The sequence below is a fragment of the Acanthopagrus latus genome, chromosome 17 (genome assembly GCF_904848185.1).
Source record: "Acanthopagrus latus isolate v.2019 chromosome 17, fAcaLat1.1, whole genome shotgun sequence".
Taxonomy (NCBI): Eukaryota; Metazoa; Chordata; class Actinopteri; order Spariformes; family Sparidae; genus Acanthopagrus; species Acanthopagrus latus.
In genome coordinates this window covers 28,263,213-28,281,661 of record NC_051055.1, presented here as the reverse complement: position 1 = coordinate 28,281,661, position 18,449 = coordinate 28,263,213, and the positions used below count along the sequence as shown (strand labels likewise).

At 44.8% G+C, this 18,449-nt stretch overlaps 1 long non-coding RNA gene across 2 annotated transcripts; it reads left to right on the top strand.

Annotated features, from left to right (window-relative positions):
- Window positions 1-7,839: 7,839 nt before the first annotated feature.
- LOC119006410 lies at window positions 7,840-10,160 on the top strand. Of its 2 annotated transcripts, none has more exons than XR_005070776.1 (3): window positions 7,840-7,953; window positions 9,519-9,625; window positions 9,994-10,160. It is a non-coding gene; the product is annotated as an uncharacterized LOC119006410 (long non-coding RNA). The 2 variants fall into 2 exon arrangements; XR_005070777.1 differs by having other exon boundaries at window positions 9,991-10,160.
- The last annotated feature ends 8,289 nt before the right edge of the window (window positions 10,161-18,449 follow it).

The window sequence follows — 18,449 nt, the reverse complement described above, 5'->3', positions numbered from 1 at the left end:
TTTTTGGATAAATGTATATTTAAGCTAATATTTATGTAGCTTTGTTTTAATACAAATTTTAAGCAAACACACGATTTCTGTGTCTCCACAAAATAAACACATTTTTTTAATATATATATTTTCTCCAGTTCTAAAACAAAATTACTGAAGAAAATCCCATAAATAAATCAAGATCTTTCTGTATTTACACACATTGTCTCCTAATAAAACATAACATATATAACACGTTGAATATTTAACTTAAATCTGCTCACACAGTCAAAACGAGGGAAGACTTTGGCTTTCAGTTTCAGTCCCAGATCATGTAATTCCAACATACTGGGTTAAATTCTGGGTATATGCACAATAATACTTACACTGTAAAATCTGACAAAGTGACTTTACTTTAAAAATAACAAAGTATAATATAGTTTTAAGCTGTTAGATTGCTTCAGCTTGTACAACTATATTCAGTGGTCTACAGCTCATGTAACCTTTAATCTGTGAAACATATAGACACCTCAATTAAAAGAGAGATCTGAACAAAGAACATGAAAGTATTTGTGTGCAGACACACACATCTGTGTACCTTCTGACTTCAGTCCTACTTAAAGACATAAACCCGGAGCACTTCTGCTGGAGAAACACAGTGAGAGGAAGTTTTAAAGAGATTTACAGCTTTACTGCACGACGTCCACAGAGTCTGGAGACTAAAATACTCGAGCTGTGACATCTTACTGCAGAGCGAAGACAAATTAAAGGGTTGGAAGTCGTTTACTAGCGAACTTCAGCTACGTACCGCGTATTGTGAGGCTGGTCTGAGCTGGAGGCCCACGTTTGGCCTTATGCTGGATTTATGGTCGGGTGTTAAGTGGGTGCAACTACTGTGAATGTAAATACACACACACACACACCTAATAATTTATACAGCACCTTTCAAAAACACAGTTACAAAGATCTTTACCATAAGAATACAAAGTAAATGCAATAAAATCTGGATCTTAGAATATGAATGAGATAAAATACTGTCAAAATAACAATAAACACACAAGTAGGTAAGTTTAGAAGTAAGTTTAAACGTGTCTTTATGTCTCTTTATGTTCAGCCACCTGCACAAATAATCCTGAACAATGAGAAGACACGATTAGGAAACACAGCACGACACAGTTTCAGACGTTCCCAGCACCAACAGCTCAGTCTGCCAACAGAAAAGTGTTAATCACCTCCTCGTCACTCGTCATGTTGCGTCCTCGAGAGGGCAAAATGATCAGCGAGCGACGTGGTTATGGTTTTAGTATCGACAACAGAAGCACTGAGCGTTTCCTTCCATCGAGTAGTTTGCTTCACAGCCTTCTGGCAGCGATTCCTGAGAAAAATGAAGACTTGTTTCCAGAGGCCGGAGCCTTCAATCAACCAGCGACATGAGTTAGCAGGTCTGTTTCACACCGTGACGCTCTCGGGCTCTTGGCTGCGGCGCTGGTGTCGGCTGAGGAAGGTGACAGGACCCCCCGGTGTGAAAGCGCTGATAGGAGCTCGCTTTTCCAGAAACGTTCCCACACGGACACTGACAGCACGACGGGTGACGAGCGTGTCTGCCGCCAGTCACCCGACGTTTCAGAGACCAGATCCACATTATTAGTGCCGAGATGATCTGTCAGTTAACTGATAACCAGACCGGATGTTGATCTGATGTTTGTTTGAATACGTGATGGTGAAGGGACCGTGTTGGTGTCCAGAGGGTTAAATGTTCCTTTTATGGACAATGGAAATTATTTATATATTCGTATTTATATTCATTTATTTATTACACGCTTTGAAATTCTTGATCATAGTCATTGGTTATGATTGTTCAGGTGATTTCTTGGAGGAAAGATTACTGAAAAACTTTGAATATTTCAGCAAGAAGCGAAACTGTGAACATGTCACACACACACACACACACACACACACACACACACACACACACACACACACAGACACTCACACACACACGCGCACACACACACGCACACACACTGCAGGCCCTCCCACAGTCTTCCAGGTGACAGGGAGACGTAATCCAGGCAGCAGGTGACTTTGTGTCTTTGCGTGTTTCTGTCCATGCATGTCTTGTTAATACACTGCATGTGTGTGTGTGTGTGTGTGTGTGTGTTGTTCAGACGTCATCATCACTGTCATGTTGACAGTAGTACACACACACACACACACACACGCTGAGAGGCGTCTGAGGAGCCTCAGGCTGCGTCTGTGTGTCGGCAGTGGTGAGTTAATCGAGCCATTACGCTGATCAGCTCGTCTGCTGTGAAACCAGAGAGACGGTTTTTAAAAGAAAACATTATTTAGAACGAAGTGTCGGTGTTGGTGAAAGAAGAAGTTTGGACCAGTGGATGGAGAGAGATCAGAATGTTTTCTAAACTTCAACACAGGTATTTGAGAGTTTGTATTCAGAGTCTGAACCTGAGCGTTCGTCACTGACGGTTCAGATTTCAGTCCGTCAAACAACCCAGTGCTACAGAATTAAATCATATTTTGCGGGAAATGTCTTTTACAACACAGCACACATGAAATGCATTTTTAATTCATGACAGACACGCCTATATCACATGTTTTTTTGCTTTTTTTTTGCTATTATTTGAACATTCAGACGTTAAAATACGAGTCAGATGTGCTTTATTTTATTGGAACTCTATCCAGGATTCCTTCAGTATGTTTTGACCTCACTAGAAGGATTTGGGACAAGTTTCCCTTCATACAGAGTAAATCAAAATGTTTAACTCTGCTCAGTTTTCTGGGAAGCACCACTGTGGATTTCTTCTGCAGTATTTTTGATTTACAGATTATAATAGTGTAATTTTTTTCAGTTGAATATCCATCAAAGCACAAAGTTCCTGACAAGAAGAGATGTTTGGTAACTTAAGCCAAGTCACTCTTTGTGTCTTTGTGTGTTTTATTTATTTTTATTTGCACTTTAAGGTTATTTTTTGGTCAGACATGTAAACACAGAGTTTCAGTAAATCTAATTTAGTTAGACTTTACTTAGTTAGTGAGCTGAAGATACAGACGGACTTTATTATAATATGAGATTAATAGCAAAATATATATTATATTAAATATATATTATATTAAATCTTCACTTTCGCAGATTTTTTTCAGCAATAGTTTTGGCTCTTCTTGATCTTGTTTTATTGCAAATGTTTCTGGTTATTTCATTTACTGTGAAGCAGTTTGTGAATGAACTTTGCCAAAAACTTTACGGTAAATGTACGTAAATAAACAGCATCCACGCTGTTTTCTTCTTTTGGTTCGTCTGGTTGAAGAATCACAGACTTCAATGTGCATTTCACCTGCAGATATTTCAGAAATAACCACTGAAAGAACATCTGTAAGAGTGTTTCGCAGATGTTTTGCTTGATCAAAAGTCTTCGCCTGTTTTAACTGAAACGTCTTGATACGCACTTTATCAAACTGAGTATTCTCTGCAGGCCTTCCTCTCGTCTTTCCCTGATTTGTTGCTCTCTAAACAATCGGAGCAGCAAAATATAAATTTTCTGGAGCGAGGCCCACCTGCCTCTTCAGCAGCATCCTCACTCAGCGCAGCCTCCACAGCGGCTGTTAGCTTTATTGTGTCTGTGATTTGTCATCCTCTCGTTTCCTTCAGGACTCTTGGCCGGCGGACAGCTGCCTTTGTGTCGCTCTGGTGTTGAGCTCCGGTGAAAAGGCAACGGAGACGAGGCAATGAGCTAAGTGATGCTTAGCTCTTTGCCTGCTTCGAGCCAACACACAAACACACACACACACACACACACTGTCTCTCACACATGCCTACAAACAGATCGACACACACAGATAGACGTATAAAAGTATATATATATATATATATATCTAAAAAAAAGTCCCTTCAATACACTCAGCAGCCGTCGAAGCTGGCTGGCTCCAAACCTCCCGACAATCAGCAACACACACACACACACCAACACACACCAACACACACCAACACACACATCCTCTGTCAGCCCGGAGTTGACGTTGACAGGCCGCTCTTTTGTCCATCATTCAGCCGCAGACAAGAGCACCAACAAGAGAGGGAGAGAGAGGGAGAGATAAAAGCCCTCCCCCCTGCCCGCCGTAATCCAATTACAGCCCTGCAAATTTGATTGGCGCCCCGGGAGTGTGCCTTCAGCTGTCCGTCATTAGCGACTGGAGAACAGGGGGGCTCGCCGAGGGTGCTGTCAGGGTGGAGGGAGGTGTGTGTGTGTGTGTGTGTGTGTGTGTGTGAGACAGAGCAGGTCTTACACTTTATCTCTGCTGCCTCAAAGACGTCTCCTCTGTCTTCATGTGCCAATGTCCCGTGTATACCTCCCATTAGTGGCCATTAGAAAAACAATGAAGCAGGCGGTAAAAAAAAACGTTCTTTATGAAACGTTTGTCGGATTATCAAACGTGCTGCGGGATTCCTGCGACGGGCCTCAAGATCAGAGGAGACGCACGAGCACAGAGGGAGTAAATAAAGGTTAAAAATGATGGAGAAAAACCAGTGAAAATAAAGGTGTTTTAGTCAGGTTTATCTTTCATATCCTGTTGATCGTCTCAGCTCAGCATGACTGATATTTAAGAGGAAAATAAAAGTGGAAATGTGGGAGATCTGGATCCTGATCTGAGCAGATGAAGTGATGAGGAGACAGTCGCAGAGGAAAATCAGTAAAAGCGGGATTTAAAAAAAAGTGATTCTCATTTGCACACACTCAAACGCAGATGGCCGGCGGTGCAAGAAGTTCTCAGAAGTGACATCTGCTGCAGATATTTTTTGGGGGGGGACGTTGACATGTGGACTCGAAACACGTCAAACCAACACTGCAGGTAACGGACAATTGGCTCCGCCTCTCGACGACAGCTTTACGAAGCTGCTAGCACGGCTTCAGCCATGTGTGACGCCATCGCTGCACTGTCGTCGTCGCTCTTTTTCTTCTTCCTCCTCGCTGTGGCGCTGACATCTGGAGCTCCGACTGCGGGGACATTATTGGGCTCATTGTCCAAGTGTCAGCTGAAGCTCATGGCTAAAAAACTAGATAATAAAATATAGCAGCGGTGGTCGAGACATCTGTGCATGATGTGGACACGCGGTCTGCGAGGAAACAAGTTGTGCTGATGAAGTGAAACTGAAAGTGAGAACACCTCATTGAAATTCTAGGACGTAAAACTTCAGCAGATTGTGCAGCTTCTCTGCCGTATATATCAAATGTTTAGGACGGTTTAAATAACGTGTCTGCGTGATTAAACGGTAAATGTGTCTGACGGTCCGTCTGATGGCTGAAACACTAATGGACTCCATTATGAACAAGATGTTGCGGTAACTGATCGGAACGATGGCCGAAACAACAAAAGTGAGACCCGTCGCTTCAAAACGAAGAGTCTGTATTGACGCACGGCCTCAGTAGAAGTCCTGTTCTGTGTTTTAAAGCCACTATGTTAGCGGTTTTTGTTGGATGCCAGCGAGACGCCGGCTGTATCGGCGCGGAGCCTTGTATCTACTGAAGGAAGATCAGTGAGGAAGTCACAGACATGCCGCAGGTCTTATCTTTTATTGGCTGGCTCCTCGCGAGCTTATCTTTTATTGGCTGGCTCCTCCGTCAAGCTTATCTTTATTGGCTGGCTCCTCCTGAGGACAGCCTGTAAAGCCATGCCGGGTGGAGGTGGAGGAGGAGGTGGAGGAAGAGGAGGAGGAGGAGGAGGAGGTGGAGGCGGCAGTGCCAGGATGACTGGGACCGACACAGATAGCTCAATCACCAGTGTGGGAAAAACACACAACCCTGTTTCCACCTCCAGAGCCGAGACAGACGGAGTTCCTACTGTCTCTACTCTCCCCCTTCGCTCCTCACTTCCTCTCCTCCGTCCCTCCTTCTTCCCTCTTCCATTGTTTTGACCTCATGACCCATTTTACACTTCATTTACTCCTTTAGCTGGTGCCGTGGCCTGATGCTTCAAGTCTCAGTACTCACATCAGCATTTTAAATGGCTGAAGTTTTTTGGCGAAATACATTTTTGTCAGTGGAGCGGTTGAGATCGGTGTTTGATCATGTCGGCTCCAAAAGTCCAAAAAAGGGAAGGTATCATGGATTATTAACTGAGCAGCAGCATCCATTTTTATATAACCAAGGAGCATGATATTAATTATAAAAATATTTAATCACCCTTTAATGTCCATTCTTGCTTTGTCTTAGTAGACAGCAGTAATGAATGTTAACACTGGTTGCAACCGGACAAAAACAGCAACAAGATGAAGAAGAAGACGTAGCAACGAGCTAGTTCGCTATTACCAAAGTTTGTGGATAAAACTGAAAAACTGAAGAAAAAAGTGGATCATGAAACTTCGATGAATGTTGAATATTTTCCTTACAGCTTTCCTTTTTGTCCCCCCCGTTGTTTCCTGGATGGACACTGACACCACGATGTGCTGCTTTCAATCAGCAGCCTCCTTGTTGCTCATCACATGTGACATCACTCACTCTGTGTGTGTGTGTGTGTGTGTGTGTGTGTGTGTGTGTGTGTGTGTGTGTGTGTGTGTGTGTGTGTGTGTGTGTAAATGACAGAATAAGATGCTGTTGTTCTCAACACTTTTTCTCCTGGAGTCTGGCCTATCAGTGAGATAAACAGCAGATCTCCTTCAGCGGGTCTGTCACAGGAACTGCTGTTCACAGGCGTTACACAGTTCTGTCACACAGAGACGAGCTGATAACGGACCTCTGCAGACCCCCGACTCAGCGTTCACCACAATTAGCATCTGAAGAGCTTCGTTCCACCAAGGAGAGGTCTGGAAAAGAGTCACCTGTTCGATTTCAGCCAAAAATTAAGGTTGTTTCACATCAATTTGAGACATTTTAAAACATTTTAAAAGGGGCACGATGTAGTTTTTGGTGCAATAATAAAAAAAGCTCTGAATAAACAAGCTGCTCTCAGAGGAAAATTTGGTCATAAGGTCAGTTTGTCATCAGTCAGTGAAGATCTTTCTCTTCTGATCAAGATTTAGTTCCCAAAACTACGTAATGTTCCTTTAATGAGAATTAAAGAAGAGGACTTGAGGAACCAGCTGACTGTCCGTCCTGTAACGAGGCCGACATCCCCCCTCTGATCCCCCAACTCACAGTCCCAGGACCCCCTTATCAGCTCCTCCTGTCCTCCACGGCTCCACCTCCTCCTCCACCTCCTCCTCCACCTCCTCCTCCTCCTCCCCAAAACACACTGCTGTCCTCCACGTCTCCTGATAAGTGTGTGTGTGTTGACTGTGTGTATGTTTGTGTCGTGCCGCGGCCCCCGTCTGTCTCCGCGCCTCTGATGACATCACTGAATGTTAAAAGTGGAAGTGTGTGTCTCTGTGTGTGTGTATGTGTGTATATGTGTAAGTGTGTGTGTGTCTGGTGGAGATGGTGGACCGTCCTGTGGTTGCCGTGACAACAGCATCATCCGTCCCGCGGGAGGGAGAACTGGAGTCTTATCACTCTGAAAAGCTTTTAAAAAGAGAGAGAGGGAGGAAAAAAAGAAAACGTCGCGGCTTTAAGGAAGCAGAGCCTGATGGGTAAATAAGTTAACCAGGATCCATCTCCGCCATTTACGACCAGTTTCCAGTAAAACGCTGATTACTAACCGAAAACTGTGTGAGCGAGTGTCTGACCGCCTCTGTGAGGTCCGATTCAAATTCAAATTTCAACTTCCTTGGTTCTTTTTAAAGAGCAGTGCGTCTCGTCATCGACACAGGTGTGTTTGGTCGTGAGATGATTGGACCTGGAGCTGTGATGTCACTGCATGAGGTCACCAGACATCAGATGCTTTGATTAAACCAAATTAAGCCAAATAAACATATCGCTGCTTGTCTTTTCTAACAGAACTGAACATTTCAGAGGTTCTGGCAAATAAAAGTTCTGCTCAGGTTGAAGCTGAAGGTCACAAAACACCATAAACTGTCAGACTGGACTTCACCAGGTGAGATTAATTTAAGTGGTGCGATGGAAAGCAGCGAGAGAAGGTAACAGCATTGGTTGTATAGTAGCAGTGAAGGTATTTTCTGCTACTTTAAACTTCATTTCACCTCTAACTTCTGCTACATTTTGGAGACAAATATTCTATTTTAACTTCACTACAGCCAATAAACCAAACACTGATTCAGGTAATTGGAAAAATGCTTATAATTTAATCAGATAATCAATCAGGTTGATGATTTTAAAGAACTTTTTTTTCCCCAGGATGAATCACAGGAAACAAACAACAGCAGACTCAGACTACAGTAACGAGGGGATGAGGTGCAGGTGGGGTGAAGCAGAGAAACACAGGTGAGCAGGAGATACAGAGCAGGGAAGGAGCTGATTGGCTGGAAAACACTGGGAACAGGGCTGGGCCGATGAGGGAGAGGCAGCGCAGGTGAGGAGGGATAATCAGCCTCACCTCATTCCAGGCAGGTACGTTTTGGAAATATAAAGTAAACACACAAAAATGACGTTACGAAAAGATTTAGTTAAATCTCCTTTTAGTTCCCAAAAGTAATCTGAGTACTTTCCCTGTCTGTTTTCCTCCGCCCTGTCATGTTCTGCTGTCTCTGTGTCGCCTCATGTCTCTCATCCAGCCTGTTAATGAAATCAGGGCTGACAGGTCACCGTGACGATCCGCAGCGCTGTCGTTTCATTGGCTGATGAACAGGAAGTAGTTTATGTATCAGGTTTTTATAGAAAGACGAACATAAATGTTCAGAGCTCTGGTTTCAGGGGTCGTGTTACATAGCAGGTAAATAATGTAAGTCACACCTCGCTTATGTGAACACACACACACACACACACACACACACACGCACACACACACACACACACCACCCAGACGTCTCTCCTTATCTGTCAGCTCCTTGGCTGCATCTTGACACACTAACCATGTACAAATATGGAGAGAGCAAAGCACTGTCAACACCATCCCAGTCCTCCCAGTATGGACCAGACCAGAGCACCACACACACACACACACACACACACACACACACACACACACACTGAAGACAAACACATATGGACTTTCTGCATCAGACTCACTTGTTGTACCAGAGCAGATTCACTTTGGTCGACTCACACTGTTACATGCTCGGACACTTTCCCTCTCATAGTCATAAACACACACACACACACACACACACACACACACACACACACACACACACACACACACACCACCCCTCCTCCCTGGGAAAGGGTGAGAAGACAGCAGGCCGTCACTGTTAGCGTTACATACCACTCTCAGATAAGACGACCAGGGGAGCCGAGTCCTTCAAAAGACCAAGACCAGATCCTGACTGAGCCGCTAACAAGACGGCTACAAATACTCCAATACTTAATATCAGGACCACGTAACTTTTATTTTCATGTTGATTAATGATGTTTTTAGTTGATATTTCCTTCAAATTTTTCAGTTGAGAATCTGCTCACACTCCACAATCCTGTCTTCCATCTCTGCCTGTCCTAAATACTCGACACACCCTCACCCTTGGGATTATTTTGGCCTCTGCTCAGCTCCTCAGCTCCTCCTGTAACCTGCAGTCTGCACGGAGCTGATGGTGTTGGACGGTGATGACCCGAGCGGAGTGCTGATAAAGAAGAAGAGGCGTGTTGTGTCCCAGGTCTTCACTAATTTAAGCTGTTCTCTAATTGTGGCTCGCTAATGGACTGTAGAGCTCCTATTAGGGTCTGTGAGATAGTTTATCTATCTACTGACCCGACACACACACACACACACACACACACACACACACACACTGATTCACAAGTACCTGCACACATTTGTGGCCTTTCACTTCTAACACCCAGACACACTCTTGTCTGCAGCACTATCGAAAGATCACCGCTAACAATGTGACTCTGTTCATTCAGTTACAAACACGTTTCAACTCCTGTAACTTCTTCACAATAAAAGCCCCCCATTATTCAGTCATTTCAAAGCTTTTATTGTGAAGCAGCCTAACAGGAAATGTTGCGTTTTCACCAGCAGAAACCGAAAAAGTCACCTGAAACAGCTGAAAGTGAACACGAAGAAAGAGCAAAACACAGGACGAGAGAGACTGAAGAGATGCTACAGAGAGCTGAACGTCTTTCTCTCAGGTTTCCTGCATGGACGTGAGTTGAGCATCGATTTGCAGCACACACTTGTTTGACGGTGAGACGGGGACTGATTATTGGCCTGCTGCAGCCCGCTTGGAGGCAGGACAGGTCCGGCTCGGCTCGGCTCCGGTGCAGGTATATTAGTGTCGCAGCTCAGCTCAACTCAGTGAAGCTAGTGATGGAAAAGTCGAATCTAGGGCTGGAGGAAAAAAACAGCATCTGAGGGTTTATCAGGGTCCAGGGTTCTGTGCAGGAGGGTCAGCAGGTCACAGTGGGAGGCCTGGAGGTTCAGGGGCAGGCGGTCTGTCTGGGAGCTAATCCTGCAGCACACACACACACCTGACCTTAGACCTGACCTCTCTGCTACCAGCAGCCTCACAGACCGGACCACGAAGCCAAGTGTGTGTTTATATCTGCGTCTCTGCGTTTGCATGAATCTGTTGCTGGTGTGTGTGTGTGTGTGTGTGTGTGTGTGTGTGTGTGTGTGTGTGTGTGTGTGAGACAGCGTCCATCATCCATCGTGGTGCCGGTCGCTGCAGACAGGGAGGCCGGGCCGGGGGTCAAAGTTCACAGAGAAACAGAAGTCCCCGACCACGTCTATCTATCATCACTCCATCTTTCCTCAGCCTTCGTTCTCAGAGCGGAGAAGAAGAACCGACAGCGAGGCAACGACAGAACTATCAACACTTCATTTCTGGAAGGGAAAAAAAAACGACTTCTGGTGATTTGTTTCCATTTTCACGTTTGAAGTTTGAGTTTAAAGAATTTACTGAAGAATTTAAAGGATTGATTCATGAAGACGTCTCCCGTCTTACGCTCACCAGGCTCTGTATCTTTGGTAGCGGAGTGAAATCAATCGTCTGCGTTTTAAAACCTGATAAAACACGATTCCTATGATTGATTTTCATTCCTCGGCTCAGAGAGACGCTGGATGTGACAAAATGGACACAATTTTTATTTGTGTCGGGAGTTGGGCTGCAGGGATGTGTGACAGTGTGTATGTGTCATCAGACACTTACGGTGTGTGTGTGTGTGTGTGTGTGTGTGTGTGTGTGTGTGTGGATGGGTGACCAATCAGAGGTGATGCTGTTTACGTTCATTCTTCCGTAGATTTTAGCAGCAGTGTGTCCGCTGGGCATCACTCAGTCCTCAGTGTGTTTCTCTGGAGGGTTTGGACACAGAGTGTGTGTACATGCATGTACACTGCAGTGTGTATTGAGCGTGCACGTGCACCACTGTACTGTGAGACTAATTAGACCCGATTAGATCCAACATACAGGTCCAAAACAGAAATGAGGCACGATATTGTTTTGGGGTTCTTTTGCAGACATCCGATAAGCAGGTATTTTTTAAACTAATTGTGTCAGATTTCTGATATATGAACATTATTTTTCTACCTAATTTCAGAGAACAATAAGTCTCTCTGTACTTAAAATATGCCTTCTTCTGTCACGATGGTAGATTCAGACAAACAATGCTTTTCAATATGTTCACACTCACAGGGTCAATAATAAAACTACTGGGCGTGTCAGAAATGTTCATTATGGTCTGATGCAATATTTTTTTTTCAGCAGCAGCACTTTATCTTTGATAATACCTTTATTTTTATATATATATTTTTTATTTTCTTGTGCCGGTTCACATGAAAACGTCACTCTTTTCTGCCCTCACAGTATCACAGTGATGTTAGTGGAGACCGGCTCGCACTAAACGCTCCGTCAAATCTCATGAAGTCTTCACAGCGGAGACGAAACTCCTCTGTCGCATACGTTTATATTTAAGTTGTCCTGGAAGAGTTATTTAAGAAGCTGTTGGTTTATTTATTTTGCATATTTCCCACGGGACATTGTGATCGTTGATATTTTAAACCTGCAGGACAACACCCTGTGTAGGTGCGCCTAATAAACTGACCGCTGAGTTTATGATGTATGTTGAACCTTTTCGTGCCTCGATGTTGAAATGTGCCACAGTTTAAACTCGTCTGTGTCAAATCCTCCTGGTGATGTTTCCTCTGTCCTGTATCTTTAAAGGAGAGGTGAACTCGTTGACCTCTGGTTCATCGTGTCAGACAGAAACATTTTCAGTTTGTTGAAGTGGTGAGTGGGATCGATCTTTTTAGAACTAAATATTGGAAATAAAAACAAACATTTTGATGTTCCTCCTGTTGTGTTTATTATCTCAAGTTCACCTTGTTTGTGTTTCAGTGTGGATCAGTTCTTTGTGGACTTGTACACACACACACACACAGATTCAGGTCCCGGCTCTCGGGGGGCCTGCAGCAGTTCTTAGCGGCTGCTCGGTGTTTATGTGACACCTTTTCCGGGGTGCTAATGCTGCAGAGCCGTTTAACAGCCAAACAGGCCGCCGAGGCCAGGAGACGGTAATGGATGGTTGGACGGTGACTCGAGAGGAGCCGGGGGGGGGGGCAGGAGGAGGGGGTGAAGATGGGTGAGGGAAGATGTTGTTATGAGGGGGTGTTTCTTATCCCCGTCCCATGGCGGCTCCCCTGCTGCGCTGGATGAAAGCTCCCCGACCAGCCGTCGTCGCGGTAACTAATTTGCTGAGATTTTCTGCTCGACTGGAGGCACGAGGAAGAGGCTCCCCATCCCACCACCACCAGCACCACCCGACCATCAGCTTCCCCTCATGTCTCCCTCAACACTCACAATGTCTCCATCCCAGCTTCCAGAGATCATAATTACGATCATAATCAAGGTTTTTAATGAAAAAAAACATTTCTGTTCTGCATCTTTTACCGTAAACATGAAACTGCCCTCTGACATCAGATTAACTGGAAATCCCATGAGAGGAGAACATTCATACATCAGCCTGGAAATTAGAGATGAGTTGATATTTCCCACATGATGTCACACTGCTTTTTAGTTTTACTCTAACTGTTTTTGTTTAATGATCACATTCAGTTTGCTACTTTTCTCAGGTTTCTCTCCATACCAGCAATGAACATTTTAAAAGAGAAAAGAGACAGAATATAAATGCAGTATTCACCTCAGACTTTACCTTTGAATATGCATGAAATATAATATCTACTGTGGTTTCTTATTCATGCACTTTAATAACCGTATGACACCCAGTTATAGGAATAATGTGTTATCTTCCAGTTCTGCATTTTATTCTGATTATGATTTTTTTCATATTTAAATTTCTTTTGAAGGAGTTTTAAGGATTTTTTTTATCCGGGTCGGTGTGAAGTCTGAGGTTCATTCTTCGTCTCGCAATCAGCAGTTGAGAAAGCGAGACGACCACAAGGTGAATTTAGTCATTTTCCTGGATGAATAACACAATCTCCAGCTGTAGATGGAACTTTTAAGTCCAGCTTTTAAGCCAACATGCACAAGAAGTGTGACGAAGATGCAAAAATGGAAATCTGAACACCTATGTCGCCATGACAGCTGTTGATGAACATCAGAAGATACTGAACGAAACTTCACCGGAGTCCCAAACCAGTATTTCACATCGATCCATCCAGTAGTTCTTCAGACATACGGGAGCTCATACCTCTGCTGTCTCTCCCTGTTGTGTCTCAGCCACGTCATCTTGATAATATTCCCTAATCAGCGCTTGTGGCACCCTTTAGGGTTCAAACGGGTCATTGGCAAGAAGCCATAATCCCCTTTTTGAACTCCGACCCGCGACAGCCATTTTAATGGGGTCAAATACTGAAAGCGGATCACATCACATCCTGACCAGCGTCGCAAAAACTCTGACGTATCGGCTGCCGGAGGCGAGAGGACGCTTTGAGGGGCTCTTCATGCCTTCACACATCAGGAATTCAGCCATTATGTACCTGCGGCGGATAAACACGAGGATTAAACACAGGCCGATCGATAATATTGATGGGGAGGCGGCGGCGGCGGAGGAGGTGATCACTTGTCATCAGTTCATGTATGAAACCACAAAGGAGGCAGGTGTCTGGATCACCAACAACTGCATGGGAACTGTGTGTGAAAGCCACAAGAATAACACTACGTGGCTCATGTTTGTGTCGACGTGGGTTTGTGCATGTGCTGGTGTGTGTGTGTGTGTGTGTGTGTGCATTATGGTGTAACTAAGCGCAGATAATTCCAGGCAATAACAACACTTGGGCAACAATGGACCTTTTCTCCAGGCCCGTTTGGCTTTCCTCCCAGTTTTTCTCTGTGTTATTTTAGCGGCGATGCTAATCCCACTCCGAGCAGCGTTCAGCCCGTCCAGCAGCCGAGACGAACGCGGGCCATGAGACCGGCAAGATTACGGCTTATAGATCGCTGTTTCTGTCCCACAGGAAGTCCATACGAGTGTGTGTGAGAGTCGTTGGATTTGGATGTTTATGCCTGCAGTTCATGTAAGATTTTTTTTTAATTTTCATTTTATTTCCGAACATGTGTCGCCACAGACACGGCTGGAAATAGTCTGACATGCCATTAAAAATACTTTTATAACCATATTGTCCCGATGTCTTCTTGAAAATGGTTTTGATGTTAAAGTCATGGCTGGAAACAAATACCTGGAGTTCATCTTATAGGTGCATTTTGAAGAATAGGCCAGATGGGCAGCATTTCCCCAGAGTGACGGCTAACTGTAGTGGTCATATTAGCAAACTACACCTGCAGGGGGAACTCGGAGCACCAGGTGAGTGTTGGTGTTGTTTTCAAGTGAACCATCACTCTACAAAGTTGCCAGGATCAGCTGTTTAACACTCGGTTGGACCTCTTAAATTAAATTAGACATTTTCAGAAAGTCAAACTTGAACAATTTGTGCGTTGAGATATTATGTAAGGATGAAATCATGAGCAGCTAATTGATGTGTAAAAGGGGGGAAAAAAACGTCTTCTGAGCGACCTTGCAGACCCCGAGGAGAGACTGGACAGGGAGGGTGAGGAGCAGAGGGGGTGGAGGGTGAGGAGCAGAGGGGGTGGAGGGTGAGGAGCAGAAGGGGGTGGAGGGTGAGGAGCAGAGGGGGTGGAGGGTGAGGAGCAGAAGGGGGTGGAGGGTGAGGAGCAGAGGGGGTGGAGGGTGAGGAGCAGAAGGGGGTGGAGGGTGAGGAGCAGAGGGGGTGGAGGGTGAGGAGCAGAGGGGGTGGAGGGTGAGGAGCAGAGGGGGTGGAGGGTGAGGACCAGAAGGGGGTGGAGGGGGAGGAGCAGAGGGGGTGGAGGGTGAGGAGCAGAAGGGGGTGGAGGGTGAGGAGCAGAGGGGGTGGAGGGTGAGGAGCAGAGGGGGTGGAGGGTGAGGGCGGGTGCTCGGGGTTGTCGGGGTCTTTAAGTGAGTAAAGGTTGGAGTCGGTTCTACTAACAGGGGCTCTTTGCACATTGCGGCGCCTTTGCCTCCCCTCGCAGCGCCGGCTGTTAGCACCCTGCATCCCTCTGCTCTTCAGATCCGGCCTGCAGCCCCACAGCTACCCCCACTGACACACACACACACACACACACACACACACACACATGGATGCATGCGACAACAATGCACAGAGATACACACAAATTCTGAGTGATCCCGTGAAACCACTTAAATCTTCATGAGGACATTTAAATGGCATAAAGCGACTGTTTGCAAACTTGATTCATCAGTTTAGATGTTTGCATTTCACGTGTTGCAGGAAAAACAGAATAAACCAGCGCCGTGTTTTATTCAAATATTCAAATATAAAGACAAGTTATCGTTCGAACTGATCTTTCTCTCATGAGCTTTAATGGATCCGCATCAGAATTCCTCTCACAGCTGTTTAATGTGCAGAACTCTTTATTCTTCAGAAACTTCATTTCTGACTTTGGAGTCGTACATGTTTAATCTGCCATTCACATTTTATGTTTGAACAACACTGATGACCTCTGAAACTAGGAGGAACTAAGGCGGGGTGATCTCCAAATCTAGCTGAAATTTTTAGAAAAGTCTGCAAAAGAAAATTGTCTACTGTTGTGGATGAAAAATTGCACTTTTGTTTGCTTAATGTAATAACTGGAGGAAGCCGAGTGTCTCCTCATGGCTTCACACACACGAGTGGATGTTCAGGTCACATGCTGCGAGTACATCATGATTTATTTGCTGAAGTTGTTTCATTTGCACTTTGTAACGATGCTCCAACTTTTTATGTGTTAAAATGTGAAAGTTTGACCTGTTTTTTTTGCTGCTTTTTGTGTTTTTGTGCACAAACTGAAACACATTGTCAGAGGAAGTGTCAATAATCATAGTACGACTGACATTTTCCTGGAGGTGACACAACATAACATTTGGAAAAGCATACAAATTCATCTGTATCTCTTAATATGAGGATCATAATATATTTGAACTTTTGTGGATTTTTTCTTTTTTTTCTTTGTGCATGTTTCTTTTCCCCTCGCAGGTCATTTGAATGAGCAAAGATGCTGCTGTCATTTTCACATATTCAGGGGCAAATGTTCAACCTTGAAGGTGCAAAGAAAGCAAAAGCCTAACATTGAAAAAAAAAAAAAAAAAAAACTACTTTCCACAACTTTGTGCGATGACCTTGACTTTTCGATTGTGCCTCTCCAGCCTCGGTGTGAAGCTTCCCGCGGGCCGGACCTCCTTCTCTCTCCTCTCGCCAAAGTGAAAATCTGTGGAGCTGAAGTGTGGAGTTCTGAAGTTGAGGTCAAACTAATAGAAGGACACGGAGGTGAAGTCCACAGTCTAACATGCCGAGGTGACTCCCCCCGCCTCGTTCTGGCCATATTTAGAGATGTGACTCTTGGCACATCTCAGGAACAGCCTCCCCGGGGGGGTCAAGAGGGTCGATCCGGTCTGCAGAGTCACAACACAATTACAGCACTCCTTCTTAAAGAGCTGTACGAGGAGGCTGAGGTGCAGGGTTGGAGGGGTGTATGTCTAAAGTCAGACTGTTAGCTTTTAGCACCACCCCCACCCCCACCCCTGCTGCTAAAATCTTCTGGTTGTCCGTGCTATGCTGCAAAAAGGGTTTGGGTGTCGCGGTAAGCGTGTGATTAGCCTCTCGCCGTCCGTGTCTGTCGCGCTCTCTCTCAGGATGCGCAGCAGAGAGCCTGTAGATGTGCATCAATCCGCCTCTTTTAACCACCGAGCTCCTAAATTATTCAGCAGCGGCGTGGAGTCAAACATTCCCATTTAAAGATCCAACACTTGTTTGACCAGCTGAATGTCCGATATGTCGTGTAGAGACAGACGGGGCGGATGGCTGGGTGAGGGGCGGCGAGGAAACACTTCCAGGAGCTGAGACAGACAGCGTGGTTAAAGTATACGGAGATAAAAAAAAAAAATAAAGATGTTATTCTTAAAAGATGTGTTCACTTTACGGCTTTATTCTACTTTCTGTTAGAATAAATCATGTCCCTTAATCAAAATATCACATGAGATCAACGGCTGCATGGAAAAGTCAGAGATTGGGCTGAAATCTTGTGCTTTTTTTAAAACAGTGAGCTGTGATGTGATCCTTGAAACATAAAGACCATCTGAAGAGTGAAAACACTTTAAGAGTTAAACGACAGCTCCTCTCTTAGCGCTCTCCCGAAACCCTCCATCCATCTCACAGCATCACAGTGTTTGTGGCTCATCAGTCCCCTGATCCATCACATCCTCACCCCTCCACCCCTCCTCCCTCTCTCTTTTCATTTGACCTATCCTTCACCAAGGCCCAGTGTAATCCCATTGAGTTTGGGCAAAACAGAGTTTAAAGGGGGAAGGAGGGGTGAGTTACGGGGGGGGGGAAGGAGGGACGTTAAGGAAAACCTGCTCCAATAATCCGAAAAGTCACAGACTTGATCCTGCAGCTACAGCTCAGTGTTTCACGATATGTTGAACAGCAAACAAGGAACTAAAAATATAAGAAGCACGTGAACATTTTCTGTATTCATTCATGAACATTTAGTCTCAGTGACGCTGTGATCTTTGGCTTTTTAGCAGCGCGGTTTCAGCCTGAAAACAGTCCCGTGTTAAACAAACACGAGGGTCTGTGTTGGTGGAGGCGCATTGTTCCAGGTACTTAAGAGAAATTAACACAATCCACAAAGTCCAGATCGTGTCAGACGGCAAACACCACAGAGTGTTTATAATCTCTGCGACAGGGTTTTACAACTCCAGAGAGTTATTGTGGTCGTTTGTCGCCGTGATCGTGAAGTAAACAGTAGAAATACTCACAATGAAACCCATGACACCAGAAATACGAGATGCACATGATCAATGCAGCTGGACGACCAGGAGATGTCGTTATTCTGTTGACTTGTTATTATCAAGTTTAATTATCATATTTTGCTGTTTTTTCCCTTTTCTGTCGCACTTTTAGGCAACAAAAATATCTGGTTAGCTTGAGAAAAAAGAAGGTTTGGGTTAAAGTAAGATTATGTAGAAATTGTGCAGCACCAC